Below are 10,158 nucleotides of genomic sequence, written 5' to 3' on the forward strand. Positions count from 1 at the left end.
AATGATTTACTGCATAAAGTCAAACCTAACTACTGCAAACAGAAGACCTACTTTCTAACGATGGGGTAATTATACTGTATTTCACAAGATCTATTTACCGACTATAAATTATATTTGCATTGCATCATTCATTATAATTGTTCTAAATCCAGTCCAGTTACAATAAGAGTATTCGATAATTTCTGACTGACAATTTTCCCGTTTTATGCTTTCAGGAATGAAAAGTTAGTGAGTCATCATGAATCGGGCAAATGAGAGCTCCTCAAAAGAATTTATACTACTTGGCTTCTCAGATAAGCCCTGGCTACAAACGCCCCTTTTGGTGCTCCTATTAGCATCATACGCAACCACCATCTTTGGCAATGTGTCCATCATGATGGTGTGCATTCTGGATCCCAAGCTTCACACTCCCATGTATTTCTTTTTCACAAACCTCTCCATATTAGATCTCTGTTACACCACGAGCACCATCCCTCATATGTTGAAAAACATTTGTCAGAACAAAAAGACCATCAGTTATGGTGGCTGTGTGGCCCAGCTCATCATCTTCCTGGCTCTGGGTGCTACGGAGTGTCTCCTCCTGGCTGTTACGTCCTTTGACAGATATGTGGCCATTTGCAGACCCCTCCGCTACGTAGTCATCATGAACCCTGGTTCTGCCTCAAGATGACAGCCTTCTCCTGGCTCACTGGCTTCAGCAACTCAGTGTTGCAGTCCTCCTTGACCCTTAACATGCCTCGCTGTGGTCATCAGGAAGTGGACCACTTTTTCTGTGAGGTTCCTGCCCTTCTCAAGTTGTCATGTGCTGACACAAAGCCTATTGTCTCCGAGCTCTTTTTCTTCAGTGTGTTAATTCTGCTAATTCCAGTGACATTGATCCTCATCTCCTATGGCTTCATAGCTCAAGCAGTATTGAGAATCAGGTCAGCCGAAGGACGGCGAAAAGCTTTTGGAACGTGTGGGTCTCACATGGTTGTGGTCTCTCTCTTTTTTGGAACAGGCATTTACATGTACCTACAACCACCTTCGTCCACTTCTAAGGACTGGGGAAAGATGGTTTCCCTTTTCTATGGGATATTCACACCCATGTTGAACCCTCTCATCTATAGCCTTAGAAATAAAGATATGAAAGAGGCCTTCAAGAGGCTGGAATTATTAACATTTTCTATAAGAAATGTGTTCCACTGTGACAACAATCTTCTGAGTATGTCCTTATCCTTGAAAATGATAATAGTGTTTTAATTGATTTTTCATTTTTTCAGGCTCTTATGATTGTATTGAATTCAGCCAAAACTTATAAAACTTGCTTCAGGAAGCAATGCTGAAGACATCTTTTCTTTTGCTAAAAAAAATTTATTATGATTTATTTACAGTGTTCTGTTAATTTCTGTTGTACACCAAAGTGACCCAGTAATACATATGTATACACTCTTTTTCTCACATTATCCTCCACCATATTCCTTTACAGGTGATTAGATATATAGTTCCCTGTGCTATACAGCAGGATCTCATTGCCTGTCCACTCCAAATGCAAGAGTTTTCATCTACTAACCCCAAATTCTCGGTCCATCCCACTCCCTCCCTCCCCCCAGCAAACACAAGTCTGTCCTACATGCCCATGATCTTTTCTGTTTTGTAGATGGATCACTTGTGCCATATTTTAGACTCCACATACACGTGATATGGTGTCTGTCTTTCTCTTTCTGACTTACTTCACTTAGTATGAGAGTGTCTAGTTCCATCCATGTTGCTGTAAATGGCATTATTTGGTCCTTTTATGGTTGAGTAATATTCCATTGTTTATATGTACCACATCTTCCTAATCCATTCATCCATTTAGGTTGTTTCCATGTCTTGACTATTGTGAATAGTGCTGTGATGAATATATGGGTGCATGTATGTTTTCCAATGAAATTTTTGTCTGGATACATGCCCAATACACAGAAATAGATTGCATTTCTATATACTAACAATGAAAGATCAGAAAGAGAAATTAGGGGAACAATCCCATTTACCATTGCACCAAAAAGAATAAAATACCTAGAAATAAACCTTCCTAAAGAGACAAAAGACCCTTACTCTGAAAACTATAAGACACTGATGAAAGAAATCAAAGCAGAAACAAATTGGTGGAAAAATATACCAGGCTCTTAGATCGGAAGACTCAATGTAGTCAAAGTGACAATACTGTCTGAGGCAATCTACAGATTCAAGGCAATCCCTATCATATTACCAATGACATTCTTTAGAACAGAACATTCTAAAATTTGTATGGAAAGATATCTTTTCTAAGTTAAAAGCTCCTTTGCTTTCCAGAAGTTTCCTCCATGTACTTTGTTCCTTTGTTCCTTGGTAAAATTTCTTCCTATCAATGTCAGACTGTCCAAGACACTTAGATGGTTTACCTTCCCACTTATGTACTATTTGTTGGAGAACCATTTTGTCTACCACCTTAGTTAGGAATTTCCCCATCTTTATGATTAAATGACCAGCGATCCCAAGCCAAAATTTTCCCATAATCACCCCAGTCCTCAGTCACTTTACATCCTCCCATCCCTTTATAATTCCATCATATACACCTTCCAGAACAGTTTCAAGTATGCAGTTTATGTCAAATCTATCTGGCTTTAAACTAGCTAAGTGTGTGTATCTCATACTAGAAATTTAAAATATCAATTGAGTTTTATTTCCAACTCTGTTTTCAATTCATCCCATCATTCTCCATGGATAGCATTTTCCCCTTTTCTTTCATTTTCCAATATTTATTTGTCCCAAATCCTTATTTGTTCCAAGTTCTGCACCAACCAAACACATGTGATAGCCCATAAATGATGATGTTTTTTATAGAAATGTTCACTGGAATACTTTTTTCTAATATTTAACTGAATAAATTCATTCTTCTTTGGGGTAACCTCTAAATAAATATTTATTGATATTTTTAACACTAGATAGTACTAGACCAGAGGGAAAATAATCGCAGTTATTATACTGAAAAAAAAATTTTTTGTCCTTTTAGGGTCATACCCATGACATATGGAGGTTCCCAGGTTTGGGGTCATATCGGCCTATATCAGAGCTCCAGCAATACCAGCTCTGAGCCACTTCTGCAACCTACACCACAGCTCACTCAACACTCGATCCTTAACCCACCGAGCAAGGCTAAGGATTGAACCCAAGTCCTCATGGATATCAGTCAGGTTTGTTAACCACTGAGCCATGACAAGAACTCCTGAAAAAAATATTCTAATTCCCGGAGGAAATGACCCTTAAATTCAGACATTTAAATGATTAGTTGCAGTTAGTAATATAAGGACATAGATGGGACAACATTTTAGGCAACAGAGAAAGGGTTACAAAGCATTTTATAAATTACAAGTAATTTAAAATGGTTAAGAAAGAGAGTACAAGACACATATAAAAAGAGCCTGGAGATGATAACTGAAAAGTCTAGACTTTATCCACTAATGAAAGCAGAAATGTTAGAGTACAGAAAGTACCAGCACCAGTATAAAGTAACTAAAAACCTAAGTGCAGAATACAGCCCTTATATAATAATCATGTGTTTACTAAATGAGACATGTAATAAGCAGTAAGAGATTCAAGACACAAAAAATAAATGAATATCAATTATATCTCGTGTAAGTGCCTTTTTTAAATTTCCAAACCTGTTTCTACCATTGCCATCTCTTTTTGAATATGATAGACATTTCAAACTCAACACCATCAAAAGCTAAACACCTGCTCACCCTTCACCACAAAGCTCTTTTCACTATTTTAACAAATGGATTCACCTTCTGTTTACATTTGCAAATCAGAAACCCTGAACCATATCTTATGCCATTCACTCCTTAGTTTTTTAAATCAAAACCATTTCCAAAACATATCAATCATTCCTCTTTTGTACCTCCCATCTCTCCATTCCTTTCTATCTTCACATTTCTGGTACCATCACGTTTTACCCATAAGTTTACCAAATTATTAACCTACCTATCATTATGCACTCCTGCCAACTCTTTGAAATACACTTTTTAAAAATATAGCCAGTGATCATTTCACTGCAAATACAATCATCCCATTCTCTTCACCTGTACTGAGATTATCAGTGGCATTCTATTGTTCACTAGTTAAAAACAAATACTCACTTACTAGCAATACAGCTCTCTTCTTTTTTTCTGGCCACATCCATGGCATGTGGAAGTTCTGGGGCCAGGGATGAAACCTATCCCACAGCAGCAACCCAAGCTGCTGCACTGAAAACGCTGGATCCTAAACCTGCTGTGCCACAAAGGAACTCCCACAGCTTGCTCGTCACTCTCTCTGTCTTTTGCACTTACCACATTTCCTTAAAGCATAGAACCTTTGCACATACGGATCCTTCTACCTGGAATACTCTTCCCATCCATATTTACCTAATTACTAATGGCTCAGGCCTCATTAGAAAAAATTTTTGTGGTCTCTCTCTGATTCAGTGAAATACCCACAAATTTACTTGTTCATTATGTACCTCTCATTTGTGGCACTTCTACTTTTAAGTGATCATTTGATAAGTGCCTTTACCTCCTACTAGACTGTAAATTCATCAAAAAGTCTACAAACAATAAGTGCTGGAGAGGGTATGGAGAAAAAGGAACCCTAGTACACTGTTGGTGGGATTGTAAATTGGTGCAACCACTGTGGAAAACGGTATGGAGAGTCCTCAGAAAACTAAAACTAGAACTACCATTTGATCCAGCAATCCCACTCCTGGCCATCTATCCAGAGAAAACCACAATTCGCAAAGACACATGTACTCCGATGTTCACTGAAGCACTATTTTCAATAGCCAAGACATGGAAACAACCTAAATGTCCATCGACAGAGGAGTGGATCCAGAAGATGTGGTACATATACACAATGGAGTATTACTCAGCCATTCAAAGGAACGAAATACCGGCATTTGTAGCAACATGGATGGACCTAGAAATTATCATGCTAAGTGAAGTCAGCCATACAATGAGACACCAACATCAAATGCTTTCACTGACATGTGGAATCTGAAAAAAGGACAGACTGAACTTCTTTGCAGAACAGATGCTGACTCATAGACATTGAAAAACTTATGGTCTCCGGAGGAGACAGTTTGGGGGATGGGGGGATGTGCTTGGGTTGCGGGGTGGACATCCTGTGAAATTGGATTGTTATGATCATTATACAACTACAGATGTGATAAGTTCATTTGAGTAATTAAAAATGTAAAAAAAAAAAGAACATGGAACAAAGTTTGGTTTTTCTCACCAAAACATTCACAGCACTTAGTTGTGGAGGCAGAAAATTAAAACATCAATTGTCAAAACTATGGATAATTTTAGCTAATATGCAAATTTTCATTTATTCTGTTAAAAGAATTTTCAGAGATGTGAAACTCTCTAGGGCTAGGAATGGTGGTCATATGAAATCCATGGTGGGATATATACTTAAATTCTCAAAAGCTAAGGAAATTGTATTTCCCTGTAAAAATGAAAATCTAGTGATTGTCACATATAGTTATTAATAATCCTTTCTCTTTTAAAAGTTACATAAATACATTATTTATGTAATTATAAAGATAATAAGAGACATATAATAATATGAGACATATTTATGTAAGATAGTAATATGAGACTTATATTTTAGAAAAAGCAGTTTTATGGAAGAGTTCATCCTTAAATTTACGATATTTAAAGTTTACCACTGTTGGCATATTAGTTTATTCATCTTTTCTGTCAATGGAGGGTTATAATTTCTTTTTTATGTGCATTATATCTTGATAACATACCTAGATTCTTTTTTATTTAAGGTTCTTTAAATTCTATAGTGCTTTACAATTTTCAAAAGTTTCACACACATGATTTCATAAAATCCCATAATAACCCATTTTTCCCCTACCCATATATTGCTCTCTCCTCCTTTGCTCTCCTCACTGGGAACTACTCATTTTTCTCTACATCTGTGAGTCTGCTTCTTTTTTGTTATAGTCACAATTTGTTGTATTTTTTAGGTTCCACATGTAAGTGATATCATACAGTGTTTGTCTTTTTCTCTATGACTTACTTCCTTTAGTATAATGCCCTCCAAGTCCATCCATGTTGATGAAAATGGCTAAATTTCATTCTTTTCTGAATAGCATTCTATTGCACATATACATCACATCTTCTTTATCCATCCATCTACTGATGGGCACTTAGGTTGCTTAAATACCTTGGCAATTATAAATAATGCTGCTATGAATATTGTGTGCATATATCTTTTCAAATTAGTAGTTTTGGTTTTTTGATTATTTTTTTTTCAGATACATACCCAAGAGTGGAATTGCTAGGTCATATGTAGTTTTATTTTTAGTTTTTTTGAGAAATCTCCATATTATTTTTCACAGTGGCTGCAGCAATTTATATTCCCACCAATAGTAAATAAGGGTTCCCTTTTCTCCACATTCTTGCCAACATTTTATACCTGAATTCTTTAAAACACAGATTAAATAGCTGTCTTCAAGTGGAAACAAAATAGTGAGATTCTAAAAATTCATGCACTTGATGGATCAGAAAAAAGAAAAAAATTCTTAGTTCCAGATAGTAATATATAAAATTGAAGACATTGTTTGAGAAAGAGAGGTGAATTAAAATGTAATATCTAGTGATTAGAATTTTTATTTAAGAACATTAAAAATGTACCTGCTATTGAACTTTGAGTGGATTAAAATACCTCCTAATATATGCTTTTACTTGGATAAATAGTTAAAGGAAAAAAGAATAAGGGAAAAGTGAATAAGCCTATTTCACCAAAGGATTATAGTTCCAAGAAATCTACATATAGAAACATAAAGAGAGTCGTATCTTTACAAATACTGTGGATGTGGCCACTGGAACTCAAAGCAGACTTAGATCAAATAGATTAGATGCTAAATTTTAGAGAAAGTTATACTACCAAATAAAGATGACTCTTAAGCCTTGAGATTTAAAATAACCCTTGGACACCAATCTTTGTTAAGTAGGAAGGAAGTTGAAAAAGCAAACATATTCATTATTGCTCTTTTCAGATATAGACATTGAGGTTAACGGACCTACAAAAAAATAAAAACCAATAGTATGAGGAATAACTGGTATAAAGTAGCTGGGGACCTACTTCAATGAGTAGACCATGGGAATATTTCACAGCTCAGAGTTGGAACTCTTCACAACTGCTCATGGTTTTCAGAATTTCTGGATAACTTTGTCTTCTATGTATCTCTAAATTTTTCTCTTTCCCAATGGGGGTTCTTTATTGGCCGTCTTTTTTTTTTTTTTTTTTTTTTTGCTATTTTTTGGGCCGCTCCCGCGGCATATGGAGATTCCCAGGCTAGGGGTCCAATCGGAGCTGTAGCCACGGCCTACACCAGAGCCACAGCAACGCGGGATCCGAGCCCCGTCTGCAACCTACACCACAGCTCACGGCAATGCCGGATCGTTAACCCACTGAGCAAGGGCAGGGACCGAACCTGCAACCTCATGGTTCCTAGTCGGATTCGTTAACCACTGCGCCACGTCGGGAACTCCTATTGGCCGTCTTATTCCAGTTCTACTGATTGAATTTTGGGGCATGTGGAGGACAGATAACTTGTCTATTTAATTCACAGGTTTATTAGCCAAGCAGAGACCCTGAACTTTGAACTGCATCTCATTAATGGATGAAAAATGTGTATATGTCTCTTCTCAGAAGGAGACAGATGTATTTTCTGTGGAGGAAGAATAAATGAAATATTTTGTGACTAAAAGGCAGACAGTGGTAATCTTGAAGGCTGACCACAGATATTTGGTTTCTCATACCTTCTAGGAATAGGGTAGGATTAAATTTTCCCTCCTGTTGAACTCACGGTCTGTGACCAGCTTTGTTAATCAGTGTGAGTTAAAGTCACAGCCTTCAAGACTAGGATAGGGAACAGTTTCACATAATTTCATAGAGACAGAGAGAGTTAAACAAAATGAGAAGGCAGAAGAATATGTTTTAAATGAAAGAATGAGAAACAATCCCTGAAAAACTCCAATGAAACAGGGGTAAATAATTTACCAGATAAAAAGTTCAAGGCAATAGTAACAAAAATGTTAACTAAGCTAGGTAGGGGGTGCAATATAGGAACACAGACTTTCACCAAAGAACTAGAAAATATAATAAAGAAATAGTCCGAGCTGAAGAATACAGTAACTGAAATGAAGAATTCAGTTCACTAGGGGGAATTAACAACAGATTAAATGATACAGAAGAATATATAAGCAATCCAAAAAATAGAATAATAGAAATCAGCCAATCAGACATCAAAAACATTTTTTGTTGTTGTTGTTTTAAATAAGAATAGTTTAAGAGAATTCTGGGACAATGTCAAGCACACTACCATTCGCAATACAGGAATCCCAGAAAAAGAAGAGATAGAGAAAGGTGTCAAATGTATTTGATGAAATTAGGGCTGAAACCTCCCTGAACCTGAAGAAAGAAACAGATATTCAGGTACTGGAAGCACAGGGGTTTCCAAATACTGTAAGATATCACTCATATGTGGAATCTAAAAAACAAACAAAAAACAAAACAAAAATAAACTCACAGGTACAAACAAATTAGGGTTACCAGAGGGGAAGGGTTTGGGGGCATGGGTGAAACAGCTAAAAGGGGTCGTGATGGCAACTAGACTTGTGATGGTGATCACTTGCTAGTGTATACAGATGATGAATTACAATGTTGTACACCTGAAAGTTACGTAATTTTTTAAAAATAATAAATGAAAATCTGTTTTGCCACATATCATATTGCCCATTGTGCATTATTTCAATCATTCTGTAGCCAAGTTTACTGAGACACTGAGAATAAGCACCAATCTCTTATTTCTCTATTACAAATAAATGTCATTACAGCAAATTTTTGTAATTTTTCAATGTTAATATTTGAAGCAATGGAGAAAGTTACGTGTAGTGGGCATTTGAAAATATTTATTGATTGAATAAATTAATGAAACTCTGTAAACTGATTTCTTCTTGATACAATTTTTTATTATTTAAATCATTTGCGAGGAGTTCCCGTCGTGGCGCAGTGGTTAACGAATCAGACTAGGAACCATGAGGTTGCGGGTTCGATTCCTGCCCTTGCTCAGTGGGTTAAGGATCCAGCGTTGCTGTGAGCTGTGGTGTAGGTCGCAGACGCGACTCGAATCCCGCGTTGCTGTGGCTCTGGCGTAGGCCAGTGGCTACAGCTCCAATTAGACCCCTAGCCTGGGAACCTTCCATATGCCTTGGGAGCGGCCCAAGAAATGGTGAAAAGACAAAAAAAAAAAATCATTTGTGGAACTTTAACATAGTCAGTGTTAGGTCAATCTATACTACGCTAGGCTATTGGAGGAAAAATATTTGAAAACAAGAAACTTTTAGTTCCTTAAAAGTCATATTGGAAGGTGACTGCTCCTTCTTTCTCTATGTAAAATTAAAATTACTCAACATGTATTATATCAGGAAATAATATCCCAAGAAAAAGTATAAATAAAAGAAAATTGTATCTTGACACCAAAAATAATTGTCTCGAATTTTCCCTGAAATCCAAGTAAATAGTCTATGAAATTATTGAAGTAGGTTGGCTTTTCTGGGATTCTTTCAGTCCTGAGCTAATTTTCCACAACAGGAAAAATGCCAAAATTTATCATTTCATTGTACTGGGCAAGAAGGAACGTAGCAGTATTATACCCTCTAGGGAATTTCTAGTGTTTCTTGACAAGAATTTCCACTGAGGTTTATTATCTCAATGGAAAAAATGTCCCACAGCTCTATAAAGAGTAAGAACACTTCCTTAACAATTATTTTAGAATAAATAGGTTTCCACATCTGACCATATCTAGGATCCTTCAAATCAAATGAATAATATTAAGGACTTATGATAAGAAGACACTGAACACAGAGAGAATATTCAATATTTACCTCCAACTAACATTTCATTCTGATGGAAAAAAAAAGATCAGTGTCAATTTTTGCAAGAAAGGGAAATACTACCATGGAATATCAACACTGATTTAAAGAAGTTATTGTATGTGAGTGGGAGCAATCTGTTCAGCTTAATCGACTTTACCATTTTGCACAACCTCATGCACTTTGTGATAAGAGTGATAAGAATAATTTGGGGAAATGAAAGGGA

At 36.3% G+C, this 10,158-nt stretch overlaps 1 pseudogene; it reads left to right on the forward strand.

Moving 5' to 3' along the window:
• The first annotated feature begins 238 nt into the window (after positions 1 to 238).
• LOC100157727 lies at positions 239 to 1,242 on the forward strand (annotated as a pseudogene).
• The last annotated feature ends 8,916 nt before the right edge of the window (positions 1,243 to 10,158 follow it).

This window comes from Sus scrofa, unplaced genomic scaffold, assembly GCF_000003025.6.
Source record: "Sus scrofa isolate TJ Tabasco breed Duroc unplaced genomic scaffold, Sscrofa11.1 Contig794, whole genome shotgun sequence".
Taxonomy (NCBI): Eukaryota; Metazoa; Chordata; class Mammalia; order Artiodactyla; family Suidae; genus Sus; species Sus scrofa.